Genomic DNA, 16,573 nt, shown 5'->3' on the forward strand with positions numbered 1-16,573 from the left:
AGAGGAGAACTGAGTTCTGGACAGCCAGAGTGGCCTTTTCGTCACCAGGACTCTCTCAGGCTAACTAGACCCACTGCTGTGCTCCTGACAGCAATGACTGTTCCTATTGTTCATGAGGCCTGGATTTATGGCAGAGATGATAATCCTCTCTCCCTTTTTATTCCCATATGCATTTACAATGAAGTCATCATTACACAAAGAAACTGAATGTGTCTGTTCTTGATATGTGAAAGAACAGACCAAACCCTGCTCCATTAAGTAGTGAGGAAGCTATGCCAGGGCCAGGAAGTGCTGGAAGCCCTCCAAGCCCTGTAGGTCTCTTGGTTACAGGGACTGTGGGATTCCCATCCATAATCTCACCTGGAATCTCCAAATAATTCCCACCTACACTAGGCTTTCTGTTCTGGGGCTTCATTTTAAGAGATGGGGAAGAAGACAACAATAGTCTGACTATCAGTTCTATCTATGACTCCCTAGTAGGCATGATTCACTCAAAAGAAGTCACTGGGCATGGGAGTTTTTGCTTTAATATTGAGAGACATTATTTGTTCCTCTTTGCTTTTTCAAAATGCAGACTACTTTTGCTGTCTCAGAGGGCTGGACACAGTGGAAGTTCTCTCCAGAAAATAAACTCTTCTTAAGCACAATCGGCTGTGAATCGGGAGTTGTAAAGTGGAGAGAACAATTAAAATCGATGACGATATTTAGCTTCCTGCCAAGAGTAGCTTGCCCAGTTAACAGACTGCACTCAGATGCCTGCAGTGCACGAGAACACCCCTGGGCTAGCTAGTTGCTCAGCTGGGGACACACTAATTGCTTTTATTAATGAGGAAATCTCCCTTTTCTCTACTGATGTTTCTTGAACTTCCATCTCATGCTTGGTTGGTGAAGCATCACTACTACAAGCCAAACTACAGTTACAATATTTTTTTCCTAATCAAAATCAGCAGAGCATATTTTGAAAGAGGAAGCAGGAAAAAATAGTTATAATTCATTCCTAAATGGTTATTTAAAATCATGGGAATTTGAGAGTGTAAAATCAAGTTATTATCAAATGAGTTTCAACCAAATACAACATGCTGCCCTCAAGTGCTACACGTTAGTACCAGGGGTTAGGTGGTAGCTCTGAGGTAGAGCAATGCATTTGGGGTCCAAAAACCAGGGTTCCTGTACCAATTGCTCAGGACACCCAGAGCATCATTTGATGTTACTGAGCTTTAGCCTTTTTCTCTGTGAAAAGGGGATGATCCAGGACCATACTGTCTAACAGCTCCAGGACTGAAGTCCAGTGAGATACTGAACATGAATGGGTGTTTGGCAAATACAAGGACTGTCATCTGAAATAGCGGTGCTCATGTGCACTCACTATGCTTATCCCACCAAAAGAGGTCCACCTACCCATTGGTGAGGACATAGTGATCCCAACATCCACATCTCAGCATCATGCTGGGGGAAAGTGTTAACTGATGTCTCTGCTCTTAACCTTTGTCAACTTCTTACTCTTCAGAAAGACCAGCAGTCTTGTTAATAGAGCCATGTTCCTGTTTCCAAGACCCAGCACAACCCAGAATTAAAGAGATTATTTTGAAGGTGATTACAGTCCTTCCAACAATATTTTCCCTTCAAAAGAAAATGACTTCTGAACAAAATTACAACCAAGTCTGAACAACCTTCAACCAAATGGACTGGAAACTTTCAAAAAGATATCCTACTCCAGAAGACAAAGAAGAGGCCACATCAAGACGGTAGGAGGGGTGATTATGTGATATAAGCAACCACATACCCCCCTGGTAGGAAGCCCACAGACTGGAAATTATCACAGAGACTCACCTATAGGAGTGAGAGTTCTGAGCCCCATGTCAGGTCACCAGGCCTGGAGATCTGGGACTGGGAGAAAGAGCACCCAGAGCATCTGGCATTGAAGGCCAGTAGGGCTTGTGTGCAGGAGCACCACGGTACTGGGGGAAAGGGAGACCCCATTTTTGAAAAGTGCACACAGGCTTTCATTGCACTGAGTCCCAGGGCAAAGCAGAGGCTCCATAGGAATCTGGGTTGGACCTGACTGCAGTTCTTGGAGGATCTCCTGGGAAAACAGGGGGTGATTGTGGCTCATTGTGGGGGAAGGACATTGGAAGCAAAGATACTCACCAGCATGTGTTCCTCTAGAGGTGGTCATTTTGGGAAAATCTAACCCCACCCATCAGTGCAGAGAAGCCCCAGGCCAAACAATAATCCAGGTGAGATCACAGACCCACCCATTACTAAACAGGCTGCCTAAAGACCCCCACCCTCAGGCACAGCAGCCTCTAATCTCACCCAGAGAAAAAGCCCCACCCACCAGAGGAATAGGAATCAGACCCAAAAACCAGTGGGCAGACACCAGTCCCTCCCATCAGGAAGCCTACAGCAAGCCCCTGTACCAACTTCAGCCACAAGGAGGGCAGACATCAGAAGTAAGAGAGGCTATAACTCCATTTTCTGCAAAAAGGAGACAACACCAAAAACCTATAAAAATGAAAAGGCAGAGAACCATAACTCAGATAAAGGAGCAAGGAAAAAAACCCAGAAAAACAGCTAAGTAATCTGGAGATTATCAGCCTCCAGGAAAAAAAAAAAGACTTTAGGCTGATGATGCTAAAGATGATGCAAGACATTGGAAATAAATTGGAGGCAAAGACTGATAATGTACAGGAAACACTGAGCAAAGAAATATGAGATTTAAAACTTAAGCAAGCAGAGATGTAAAATACAATAACTGAAATAAAAAAATTCATTAGAAGCAACCAGTAGCAAAATACAGGAGGCAGAAGAACAAATAGGCAAGGTGGAGGACAGACTAGTGGAAATCACTGATGCAGTACAGAAAAGACAAAAAATATTGAAAAGAAATGAAGAGAGTCTCAGAGAACTCTGGGACACCGTTAAACACACCAACATCCACATTATAGGGGTGCCATAGGAGAAGAGAGAGAGAAAGGGACAGAAGAAATATTCAAAGAGATAGATAATAGCCCCAAACTTCCCTAACATGAGAAATGAACCAGTCACTCAAATCCAGGAAGCAAAATGAGTGCCATATGAAATAAACCCAAGGAGGAACACATAGTAATTAAGCTGACCAAAATTAAAGACAAAGAGAAAATACTGGAAGCAGCTAGGGAAAAGAAACAAATAACATACAAGGGAACTCCAATAAGGATATTGACAATTTTTCAGCAGAAACTCTGCAGGACAGAAGGGAGTGGCATGATATACTTAATGCGATGAAAGGAAAAAACCTCCAACCAAGATTACCTTACCCAGCAAGGCTTTCATTGAGATTTAAGGGAGAAATCAAAAGCTTTACACATAAGCAAAAGCTAAGAGAATTCAGAAACACTAAACCAGCATTACAACAAATACTATGGGAACTAGTCTAGGCAGAAAAGAAAAGGCCACAACTAGAAACAAAACTACCACAAATGACAAGGCTCACCAGTAAAGGCATATATACAGTAAAGGTAGGAAATCACACACAAATATGCTACCAAAATAAGAAATCTTGAAAAGAAGAGGGTACAAATGCAGGACACTAGAGATGCACTTGCTATTGAAAGACTAACAACTTAAAACAACTTTGTATATATATAGACTCCTATATCCAACTTCAGGGTAACTGCAAACCAAAAATCTACAATTGATACACAAATATGAAAAATCAACTCAAATACAACACTAAAGATAGTCATCAAACCACAAGAGGAGAGAACAAGAGAAGAACGGAAGAAAAAAGAGCAACAAAAACAAGTCCAAAACAGTTAATAAAATGGCAATAAGAACATACATATCAATAATTACCTTAAATGTTAATGGACTAAATACCCCAACCAAAAGACACAGATTGGCTGAATGGATACAAATACAAGACCCACATATTTGCTGTCTTCAAGAGACCCACTTCACTTCTAGGGACACATACAAATTGAAAGCGAGAGGATGGAAGGAAATATTCCATGCAAACGGGAATCAAAGCTGGAGTACCAATAATCATATCAGACAAAATAGACCTTAAAATAAAGAATAGTACAAGAGACAAGGAAGGACATTACATAATGATCAAAGGATCAATCCAAGAAGATATAACAATTGTAAATATATATGCACCCAGCATAGGATCACATCAATATATAAGGCTACTGCTAACAACCTTAAAAGGACAAATCAACAATAATACAATAACAGTGGGGGATGTTAACACCTGACTTACATCAATAGACAGATCATCCAGACAGAAAGTCAATAAGGAAACACAGGTCCTGAATGAAGCATTAGACCAGATGGACTTAAAAGATATTTACAGGACATTCCATCCCAAAGCAGCAGAATACACATTCTTCTCTAGTGCACCCAGAACATTTGCTAGGATTGATCACATTCTGGACCACAAATCAAGCCTCAGTAACTTTAAGAAAACTGAAATCATATCAAGCATCTTTTCCGACCACAACACTATATAACAGGAAATCAACAACAAGAAAAAAAAAAAGGGCAAAAAAACACAAACACGTGGAGACTAAACAATGTGCTACTAAACAATCAATGGATCACTGAAGAAATCAAAGAGGAAATTAAAAAATAACTAGAAGCAAATGACAACAAAGATATGACACTCCAAAACCTATGGGATGCAGCAAAAGCCATTCTAAGAGGAAAGTTTATAGCAATACAAGCCTACCTCAGGAAACCAGAAAAAGCTCAAACAACCTAACTTTACATCTAAAGCAAATAGAGAGAGAAGCAAAGAACAGACAAGACCTAGCAGAAGGAAATAAATCATAAATATCAGAGCAGAAATAAATGAAATAGAAATGAAGAAAACCATAGAAAAGCTCAATGAAACTAAAAGCTATTTTTTGGAAAAGTTCAAAAAAATTGATAAACCCTTAGCTAGATTCAAATCAATAAAATTAGAAATGAAAAAGGAGAAGCAACAATGGACATCACAGAAATACAAAGGATCATAAGACACAACTACATGCAACTATATGCCAATAAAATGGAAAAACTAGAAGAAATGGACAAATTCTTAGAAAAGTACAGTCTTCCAAGACTAAACCAAGATGAAATAGAAAAGACGAATGGACCAGTCACAAGTACTGAAATTCAAACTATGATTAATAAAACTTCCAACAAACAAAAGTCCAGATAGCTTCACAGGTGAAGTCTATCAAACATTTACAGAAGAACTAACACCTATCCTTCTGAAACTATTCCAAAAAATGCAGAGGAAGGAACACTCCCAAACTCGTTCTATGAGGCCACCATCACCCTGATACCAAAACCAGAAAAAGATGCCACAAAAAAAGAAAACTACAGGCCAATTTCACTGATGAACATCAATGCAAAAATCCTCAAAAAAATACTAGCAAACCACATCCAACAATACATTAAAAAGATTGTACATCATGATCAAGTGGGATTTATCCCAAGGATGCAAGGGTACTTCAATATCCGCAAATCCATCAGTGTGATACACCACATTAACAAACTGAAGAATAAAAACCATATGATACGCTCAATAGACGCAGAAAATCCTTTGACAAAATCCAACACCCATTGCTGATTAAAAAAAAAAAAAAACCTTTAGAAAGTGGGCATAGAGGGAACCTACCTCAACATAATAAAGGCCATATATGACAAACCCACAGCCAACATCAATCTCAGTGGTGAAAAGTTGAAAGAATTCCCACTGAGTTTAGGAACAAGACAGGGATGTCCTTTCTTGCCACTACTACTAAACACAGTTTTGGAAATCCTAGCCATGGCAATCAGAGAAGAGATAAAAGGAATCCAAATTGGAAAGGAAGAAGTAAAACTCTATTTCCATATGACAAGATACTATAGCTAGAAAATCCTAAAGACACTCATCAATGAATTTGGCAAAGTTGCAGGATACAAAATTAATACACAGAAATCAACTGCATTTCTATATACTAACAGTGAAAGATCAGAAAGAGAAATTAGGGAAATAATCCCATTTACTTTCACATCAAAAAGAATAAAATACTTAGGAATAAACCTAAAGAGACAAAGGACCTGTACTCTGAAAACTATACAATGCTGATGAAAGAAATAAAAGATAATACAAACAGATGGAGAGACATACCATGCTTTTGGATTGGAAGAGTCAGTATTATCAAAATGTCTATACTACCCAAGGCAATCTACAGACTCAATTCAATCTCTATCAAATTACCAAGGACATTTTTCACAGAACTCGAACAAAATATATTAAAGTTTGTTTGGAAGCACAAAAGACCCAGAATAGCCAAAAACATCCTGAAAAAGAAAAATGGAGCTGGAGGAATCAGGCTCCCTGACTTCAGACTATACTACAAAGCAATAATCATCAAAACCATATGGTACTGACACAAACACAGAAATATAAATCAGGGGAATGGGATAGAAAGCCCAGAATTAAACCCACGCACCTACAGTCAACTAATCTATGACAAAGGAGGCAAGAATATACAATGGAGAAAAGACAGCCTGTTCAATAAGTAATCCTGGGAAAAGTGGACAGCCACATGGAAAAGAATGAAAAATTAGAACACTCCCTAAAACCATACACAAAAATAAACTCAAAATGGATTAAAGACCTAGATATAAGACCAGATACTATAAAACTCTTAGAGGAAAACAAAGACCAAACACTCTCCAACATAAATCACAGCAACATCTTCTCAGATCTACCTCCTAGAGTATTGACAATGAAAACAAAAATAAACAAACAGGACTTAATTAAACCTAAAAGTTTGTGCACAGCAAAGGAAACCCTAAACAAAACAAAAAGACAATCCATGGAATGGGAGAAACATTTTCAAATGAACTGACTGACATGGGATAATTTCCAAAATTTATAAACACCTTATGCAGCTCAATACCAAAAAAAAAAAAAAAAAAAAAAAAGAACAACTCCATCAAAAAATGGGCATTAGATCTAAATAGACAATTCTCCAAAGAAGACATACAGATGGTCAAAAAACACATGAAAAGATGTTCAACATCACTCATTATTAGAGAAATGCAAATCAGAACCACTATTAGGTACCACCTTACACTGGCCAGAATGCCCATCATCAAAAAGTCTACAAATAGGGAGTTCCTGTCGTGGCTCAGTGGTTAATGAATCTGACTAAGAACCATGAGGTTGCCGGTTCGATCCCTGGCCTTGCTCAGTGGGTTAAGGATCCAGCGTTGCCGTGAGCTGTGGTGTAGGTCGCAGATGTGGCTCGGATCCTGCGTTGCTGTGGCTCTGGCGTAGGCCAGTAGCTACAGCTCCAATTAGACCCCTAGCCTCAGAACCTCCATATGCCGTGGGTGCGGCCCTAGAAAAGGCAAAAAGACAAAAAGACAAAAAGTGTACAAACAATAAGTGCTAGAGAGGATGTGGAGAAACAGGAATCCTATTACACTGTTGGTGGGAATGTAAATTGGTGCAACCACTGTGGAAAACAGTATGGAGATTCCTCAAAAAACTAAAATTAGACTTACCATTTGATCCAGCAATCCCACTCCTAGGCATCTATCCAGAGAAAACCATGACTTGTAGAGACACATGTACTCCAGTGTTCACTGCAGCACTGCATACAATAGCCAAGACATGGAAACAACCTAAATGCCCATCAGTAGAGGAGTGGATAAAGAAGATGTGGTACATATACACAATAGAGCATTACTCACCCATTAAAAGTAAAGAAATAATGGCATTTGCAGAAATATGAATGTACAGTAAATTATCATGCTAAGTGAAGTCAGTCAGACAATGAGACCCGTATCATATGCTGTCACTTACATGTGGAATCTAAAAACAGGAAACAATGAACTTCTTTGCAGAGCAGAGAGTAACTCACAGACTTTGAAAAACTTATGGTTTCCAAATGAGACAGTTGGGGGGTGGGGGGATGCACTGGAGGTGTGTGATGGAAATGCTATAAAATTGGGTTGTGATGATTGATGTACACCTATAAGTGTAATAAAATTCAATGAGTAATAAAAAAAATAAAATGACTTCTTCCCACTATTTGGATAATAATATAAGTATAGAGAAAATACTCCATATACAGGAGGATGTGGACAAGGAGGGAATAGAACAATAGAATGAACCAGAAAATAGGTGAAGTAGTATAAAAGGAGAGTACTTTGAGGACGGGGAACAAATAATTTAACAACAAAGAAAAGGATACTCTCTGAGGCGGATCAAGATGGCAGAGGAGTAAGAGGTCTCGCTCACCTTCTCCTACAAACACATCAAAGAAATACATCTATATGTAAAACAACTTGCACAGAACATCTACTGAATGCTAGTAGAAGAGCTTAAACCTCCAAGAATGGCAAGAAACTCTTGATATATCTGAGTAGAACAAAAGAAAAACAGAGAGAGAGAAAAAGGAATCAGGATAGGGACTAGCATTCCTGAGAGGGAACTGTGAAAGAGAAAAGGAACCCACATCCTGGGAAGCCACCTAACAGATGGGGAGATAACTGAGACAGAGGGACCTCAAAGTCGCTGAGAAAAGTGCAGCAGCTGGACCAAGGAGGGCAAAGTAGAGTGAGACCCACACAAGCCAGCCCAGCAGGATGGGGCTGAAGAACGGGTGCTGTGGAACTTAAGGAAAAAAGTTAACATAAAACAAAACACAGACATTTATCTTAAGTAAAGGTGGGAACCGGAGGACTCAAGGTCTCAGGGACCAAGAGCCCTGCCTCAAGAAACCACACTGCTTTTATTGTGCTCTTGAGGATTACGTCAAGTGAAAAGGGGGTTGTAGGTGCAAGATACAGGTTTTTAAAATTATTTTGTAAGTTCTTTTATTATTTTAAAAGTCACTTAGCTGGTAGATAGTTAAACTTTTACTCTAAACTTTAGGCATTTAAGAATCATTAGCATTTGAGTTAGCAATCTCTGCATAGCATTTCAGAGAATCCTCACTGTGCTTCCTCAAAAGGCATGCCTATTTGCACCTTGGTTCTCTTTGCTAATAATGCATATTCTGCTAACGACCCCTCATAAACCACTTGGCCATGAGGTTCCTCTTTCTCTTATTCTTTAGAGGCCATATCATGCTTGTGCAAATGGCGTTCCAATCTGCACAGGTCCGGAGTGCCTAGACCAATGTATGATGTCCTCATTCAGCTGACCCCGCGAATAACCCCTGCCTTTAGGTCTTTGTTCTTAAGCTTAAGTCATTTACCATCACTGTGACTGTTTCTCAAGCAGGAAGAGGGGACGAAGTAAAGAAGGACAAGAGCAAAGAAGCAAAGAGGCTAGGAAAATATTATAAAGACATGTCTCGCAACACACACAGACTATCTGCACCACCTGCCAGGACACCACAGCCTGAGACACTCAAGCAGTGGTAGGGCACTGAGACTCAGGCTCCAGAGGTCAGTCCTGGGGAGAGGATTAGGGTTGGTTGTGTGGGGACAGCCTAAGGTGCTAAGGAGTGCTGTGCCACTGTAGGAGAAAATGTCCCAATAAAATGTAGAAAGGAGAGACCCCAGCCATGATGACTAAGCAAAGTCTAGCCAACTGCCCCAACCAGTCCTCCCCCATGCATCTGCTTCTGTAAATTTGTTTCCGCATCTACTACCTTGCCTGACATCACTCCAGTCCGACTAGCCAAGCTTGGACCCGGAAGACGTAGCCCATAGAAGCCTTGTGAAACCCTTCTTCCGGGTTCAGACTCTGGAGAGTGATCTCCTCTGAGCCCGCTGGCGTAATAAATCTGAGTTCTCCAACTCTCAGAGTGCTTGCTTGGTTTCTCGCCAGGTAAAAGAGCTGATCCACTACGGCCACAGAGCTGCTGGAGCTGGTACGCTACAGCCATGGGGCTGTCGCCAGAGCTGATACGCTGTAGCACAGGGCTGCTGGGTATCTGCCGTAAGACCACATGCGGGGGAGAGGCATGCTAAGAGCTGGGGAGGGGAAGCCATGGCAGAGGGAACTCAGGAGGAGGTCTGGGCCTGCAGGAGAAGCAAGGTGTCATTGTTGGGGAGTGTGAGAGGAGGACAGGCAGACAACCATAGGAATCTCCCTGAGCACTAGCAGTGCAAGCCTTTAGAGGGCAGGGCACCTCTGGTGCAGGCTATGGGTAGCAAGGAGCCTCTTGTCTGGGCTAAGGGCAGTGGGGGGCTAAGTGTGACATGGTACCTCTTGCTTCATCTACAGGCTGCAGGGACAGACCTCAGCGGTTGTCTCAGAGATTAGAGGGAGGTGTGGCCTGCCACTACTGGGGGCCTGTGAGTGGGTTCCACCTGCCGCCCCAGTCGCCTCAAGGGTCAGCAAAAAAAAAAGGCACTGCAACTAAGCTCCATATCCTGTTGCTCTCACTCCCTTAGGAACACATCTGCTCTGTAGGTGCCACTACCAAATGCTCTGGGCAGCACCTAGATGCTTGATCACTGTCCATTCCCAAGACCCTACAACTAGGAGCAGCTGGTGCAGCACCTCCTCCATGGGCTAAGCAGGATGGGATGTTTCTTGCATGGTCTACAGGTGGTAGGGGCAAACCACCACAGTTATCTCTGACTCCAGAGGTGGGTGTGGCCCACTACTGCTGGGTATCCCTGAACAAAAACCACTTGTAGCCCCAACCACCTCAGAGGGCACCATAGAGGAGGACACTGACGGAACACCTCTGGGAGCACGCTGGGCTTGCTGCTGCCACTGCCAAACACTGGGCAGTGCCCACACACCTGATCTCTGTCACTTCCCAGGATCCTACAACTAGGAGCAGCCTGTGTAGCACCTCCTATATGCACTAAGTGAGATGGGATGCTTCTTGCATGGTGTGCAGGTGGCAGGGACAAACCACCGCAGTTATCACTGACTCCAGAGGTGGGTGTGGCTCACTACCACTAGTGGTCCTGAATAGGCATGACTTGTGGCTCCAATCACCTCAGAGGAGGGCAATGAAATCGAATACTACCTGTTGTTGCTCTTAGTCTCCTGGGAATTCACACACCCTTCTGCTGCCACTGCCAAATGCTCTGGGCACCTTGTAAATTTGCTTAAGGCTCATTACCACTTCCCAGGGCCCTGCAGTTAGGAGTAGCATGTGCCACCTTCCTGCAGGTCCTGTTGCTATTAAGAGCCCAGCAACCAGGCACTGACTACTAGCTCTACCCATTTCCTCCTTCTCACTGGAAATATACTCAGCACCCTGGTGATAACAGCCTGCTCACACTGAAGAAAGAGTCAGCAAACATACAAACTCCCATGTCAAAAATAAAAAGTTATCCCCCTAAAATAGAAAGGGGAGCTCTTGCATAGAAGTAGACCTCCAGGACTTACAGTTTGGCTTCCCAAAACTCAGAGAAAAGGAAAAACATAAACAAGATGAAGAAGGTCAGAAACCATTCCCAGTTAAGGAACAGGAGATTTCACATGAAGCATTAAACAATGAAACAGACCTCTGCAGTCAGACAGACTTTGAGTTCAAAAGGAAAATATGAAAATACTAAAGGAATTAAGGCTGAATATCAAGCAATTGAGAGAGCATATGAACAGTAATGCAGATTCCTTTAGAAAAGAACTAGAAAATATGAGGAACATAGAAAAATTAGAAAATTCATTTTCAGAGATGCAAACTGAGCTAAAGGTACTAAAGAGCAGAATGAATAGTGCAGAGGCATGAATTAGTGACTTGGAAGATAGAATAATGGAAATCACCCAATCAGGACAGAAGACAGAAAACCAAATGAAAAAACATGAAAGCCATATAAGAGATCTATGGGATAATATGAAGTGGGCCAATCTATGCATAATAGGAATTCCAGAAGGAGAAGATAAAGAAAAGGAGATTGAAAATATATTTGAAGAAATTATGTCTGAAAATTCCAAATCTAAAGGAGATCAAGATACAGGAAGCATAGAGGGCCCCAAACACACTAAACCCAAATAGGCCCACATCAAGACATATTATAACAAAAATGGCAAAAATTAAAGAGATAATTCTGAAGGCAGCAGGAGAAAAACAAAGGGTTAATTATAAGGGAACCCCCATAAGGCTATCAGCTGATTTCTCTACAGAAACAGTACAGGCCAGAAGAGAGTGGCAAGATATATTCAAAGTTCTGAAAGGAAAAAATTTGCAGCCTAGAATATTCTATCCAGCACAAATATCATTTAAAATAGAAGGGGAAATAAAGAATTTCTCCAACAAATGCTAAAAGAGTATAGCAATACTAAAGCCATTCTAAAAGAAATATTGAAAAGCCTTCTCTAAATAAAAAAAGTAAGAAGAAATAGGATGGAGGAAACTATAATTGGAATGCAATAACTTAAATAAGCCAGCATACAGATCTAAAAGAGAGAAAAAAAGAAATTACTGCTAGTAGTTTTAATTACTTTAAAAGTGATGATAAACACAAGGAACAGCAAAAAGACAAACATGAAGATGTTAAAAAAGGACTTCAAAATCATAGAATGTGGGGAAGGAAAGTAAGAAAATAGAGACTTTTTTTTTTTAATATTGTGTTTGAGCCTATATGACTATCAGGCTAAAGCAAACAGATACAGGATGGGGTTAACATACTTTTTTAAAAAAAAAACAGCACAACCACAAATCAAAACCAAACATAATATTCACAAAATCTAAAAAGAAAAGTACTCAAACATAAAATAAATGGAAATCATCCAACCAAAAAAAAAAAAAAAAAAAGAAAGGAAGGAAGAAAGGAGAAACGTATAATCAACTGGAAAACAAAGTTTGAAATGCAATAAATACATATCTATCAATAATCACCTTAAATGTCAATGGACTGAATGCTCCAATCAAAAGACACAGAGTGGCAGATGGGATAAAAAAGCAAAAACCTAAAATCTGCTGTGTAAAAGAGACTCACCTTAAGGCAAAGGACACCTATAGACTGAAACTGAGGGGATGGGATGGGAAAAGATAATTCATGCCAGTGGACAAGACAGGAAAGCAGGAGTTGCAATACTCATATCAGACAAAATAGACTTTAAAATGAAGGCCATCAAGAAAGACAAAGAAGGACACTATTTAATGGTAAAAGGATCCATTCAAGAAGAGGCTATTACAATCATCAATATATATGCCCCTATTATAGAAGCACCCAGATACCTACAACAAATACTAACAGACATAAAAGGAGAAATTGATGGGAATACAATCATAGTAGGAGACTTTAACACCCCACTCACATCAATGGACAGATTCTCTAGACAGAAAATCAATAAGGCAACAGAGATCCTAAATGACACAATAGAAAAGTTAGACTTAATCGACATTTTCAGGACATTACATTTAAAAAATCAGAATCTACATTCTTCTCAAGTGCACATGGAACATTCTCAAGCATTGATCACATACTGGGGCATAAAGCTCACTTCAACAAATTTAAGAGTATATAAATTATTTTAAGTATCTTCTCTGACCACAATAGCATGAAACTAGAAATCAACCACAGGAAAAGATAAGACAAAAAACTGATTACATGGAGAATAAACACCATGCTACTAAAAAACCAATGAGTCAAGAAGGAAATTTAAAAATACCTAGAGACAAATGATACTGAAGACACAACCACTCAAAATCTATGGGATGTCGCAAAAGCATTGCTCAGAGGAAGTTCACAGCAATACAGGCCTTCCTCAAAAAAGAAGAAAAATCTCAAATCGATAACTTAACTCAGCACCTAAATGAATTAGAAAAAGAAGAACAAACAAAACCTAAAGTCAGCATAAGGAGGAAATCATAAAGCTCAAAGAGGAAATCAATAAAATAGAAATTCAAAAAGACAATAGAAAAAAATCAGTAAAACCAAGAGCTGGTTCTTTGAAAAGGTAAACAAAATTGACAGACCTCTGCCCAGATTTACGAAGAAGAGGAGAGAAAAAAAACAAATAAATAAGAAAGGAAACAGGAGAAATCACAACAGATACTAAAGAAATACAATAAGCCATAAGAGAATATTGTGAAAAAATGTATGCCAACAAACTTGACAACCCAGAAGAAATGGATAACTTTCTAGAGACTTATAGCCTGCCAAAACAGAATCAAGAAGAAATAGATCAACTGAAAAGACAGATCACTAGGAATGAAATTGAATGAATATGTCATATCTCCCTACAAATAAAAGTGTAGAGCCAAATGGTTTCACAGGTGAATTCTACCAAACATAAAAGGAGGAATGTATACCCATCCTCCTTAAACTTTTCCAAAAGGTTAAAGAAGAAGAAACACTCCCAAAGACATTCTGTGATGCCACCATCACCCTAATACCAAAACAAGACAAAGATACCACCAAAAAATAAAACTATAGGCCAATATCTTTTATGAATACAGACGCAAATATTATCAACAAAATATTAGCCAACTGAATCCAACAACATACACAAAAGATCATACACCACAACCAAGTGGGATTCATCCCAGTTTCACAAAGATGGTTCAACATATGCAACTCAGTCAACGTCATACACCATATTAACAAAAGAAAAGTCAAAAACCATATGATCATCTCAATAGATGCAGAAAAAGCATTTGACATAGTCCAACATCCCTTCATGATAAAAACTCTTACCCAAGTGAGTATAGAAGGAACATACTTTAACATAATAAAAGCCATTTACGACAAACCCTCAGCAAATATAATATTCAATGGAGAAAAGCAGAAAGCCTTCCCACAAAAATATGGAACACGACAGAGATGTCCACTATCACCACTGTTATTCAACATAGTATTGGAAGTTCTAACCATAGCAATCGGACAAACAAAAAAATTAAAGGTATCCAAATTGGAACTCCTAGCCACAGCAATCAGACAAACAAAACAAATAAAAGGTATCCAAGGGGTAAAATTGCCACTGTATGCAGATGACATGATACTATATATAGAAAACCCTAAGGACTCCACCCAAAAATCACTGGAACTAATCAACAAATTCAGCAAAGTAGCAGGATATAAAATTAACATTCAGAAATCAGTCTCATTTCTGTATACTAACAATGAAATATTAAGGAAGACAAAAATACAATGCCTTTTAAAACTGCACCCCCCAAAAATCAAATACCTGGGAATAAACCTGACCAAGGAGGTGAAAGACTTATATGCTCATAACTATAAAACATTAATCAAGGAAATTAAAGAGGACTCAAAGAAATGGAAAGATATTCCATGCTCTTGGGTTGGAAAAATTCGTATTGTAAAAATGGCCATACTACCCAAAGCAATCTACAGATTCAATGCAATCCCTATCAAATTACCCATGACATTTTTCATAGAACTAGAACAAACAATCAAAAATTTATATGGAACCACAAAAGACCCAGAATTGCCAAAGGAATCCTGAGGAACAAAAACCAAGCAGGAGGCAAAACTCTTCCAGACTTGAGGCACTATTACAAGGCCACAGTAACCAAGACAGTGTGATACTGGTACCAAAACAGATAGACAGACCAATGGAACAGAATAGAGAACCCAGAAATAAACCCAGACACCTGTGGTCAATTAATCTTTAACAAAGGAGGCAAGAATATAAAATGAGAAAAAGTCTTTTCAGGAAGTGATGCTGGGAAAATTGGACAGTGGAATGTAAATCATTGAAACTGGAACACACTTTCACACCATGCACAAAAATAAACTCAAAATGCTTAAAGACTTAAATGCAAGACAAGACACCATCAAACTCCTGGAAGAGTACATCAACCTTACAAATGTTTTCTCAGGTCAGTCTCCCAAAGCAACGGAAATAAACGCAAAAATAAACCAGTAGGACCTAATCAAACTGACAAGCTTTGCACTGCAAAGAAAATCTTAAAAAACAAAAAAAGATAACTTACGGAATGGGAGAAAATAGTTTCAAATGATACACAACCGACAAGGGTTTAGTCTCTAAAATATACAAACAACTTATACAACTCAACAGCAAAAAAGCCAACAACCCAATTGAAAATGGGCAGAAGACCTGAATAGACATTTCTCCAAGGAAGACATACGGATGGCCAACACGCACAGGAAAAATGCTCAACATCCCTGATTATTAGAGAAATGCAAATCAAAACTGTTATGAGATACTACCTCACACCAGTCAGAATGGCCATCACTAATAAGTCCACAAATAACAAGTGCTGGAGAGGCACGGAGTAAAGGGAACCCTCCTGCCCTGTTGGTGGGAATGTAAATTGGTACAATCACTATGGAAAACGGTATGGAGGTATCTTAGAAAACTATACCTCGAACTGCCATATCACCCAGCAATCCCACTCTTGGGCCTATATCTGGACAAAACTTTCCTTGAAAAAGATACATGCACTCACATGTTTGTTACAACACTGTTCACAATAGCCAAGACACGGAAACAACCTAAATGTCCATTGACAGATGAATGGATTAAGAAGAAGAGATATATATATATACACAAAGGAATACTGCTTTGCCATAAAGAAGAACAAAATAATGCCATTTACAGCAACATGGATGGAACTAGAGACTCTCATCCTGAGTGAAGTAAGTCAAAAAGAGAAAGACAAATACCATATGATATCACATACCTGGAATCTAA

At 39.6% G+C, this 16,573-nt stretch overlaps 2 protein-coding genes across 18 annotated transcripts in view; one reads left to right on the plus strand and one right to left on the minus strand.

Moving 5' to 3' along the window:
- Positions 1 to 2,649, plus strand: part of RFC3 (replication factor C subunit 3) — a 377,430-nt gene extending 374,781 nt beyond the window's left edge. For 5 of the 9 annotated variants that reach the window (XR_014818797.1, XR_014818801.1, XR_014818802.1 and 2 more), the window contains one exon: positions 575 to 2,649. The gene's annotated coding sequence lies outside the window, so the exon portion shown is untranslated. The remainder of the gene's footprint in view (positions 1 to 574) is intronic. The other 4 variants (XR_014818799.1, XR_014818803.1, XR_014818798.1 and 1 more) reach the window with 1 other exon arrangement.
- LOC102159559 (uncharacterized) overlaps positions 1 to 16,573 on the minus strand; it is a 555,170-nt gene that overhangs the window by 58,932 nt on the left and 479,665 nt on the right. The gene's annotated exons all lie outside the window — the stretch shown is intronic.

This window comes from Sus scrofa, chromosome 11 (assembly GCF_054392235.1).
Source record: "Sus scrofa isolate SSC_HxYL_T2T_F1_AM1 chromosome 11, Sscrofa_HxYL_maternal_Yorkshire_Landrace_v2.0, whole genome shotgun sequence".
NCBI lineage: Eukaryota > Metazoa > Chordata > Mammalia > Artiodactyla > Suidae > Sus > Sus scrofa.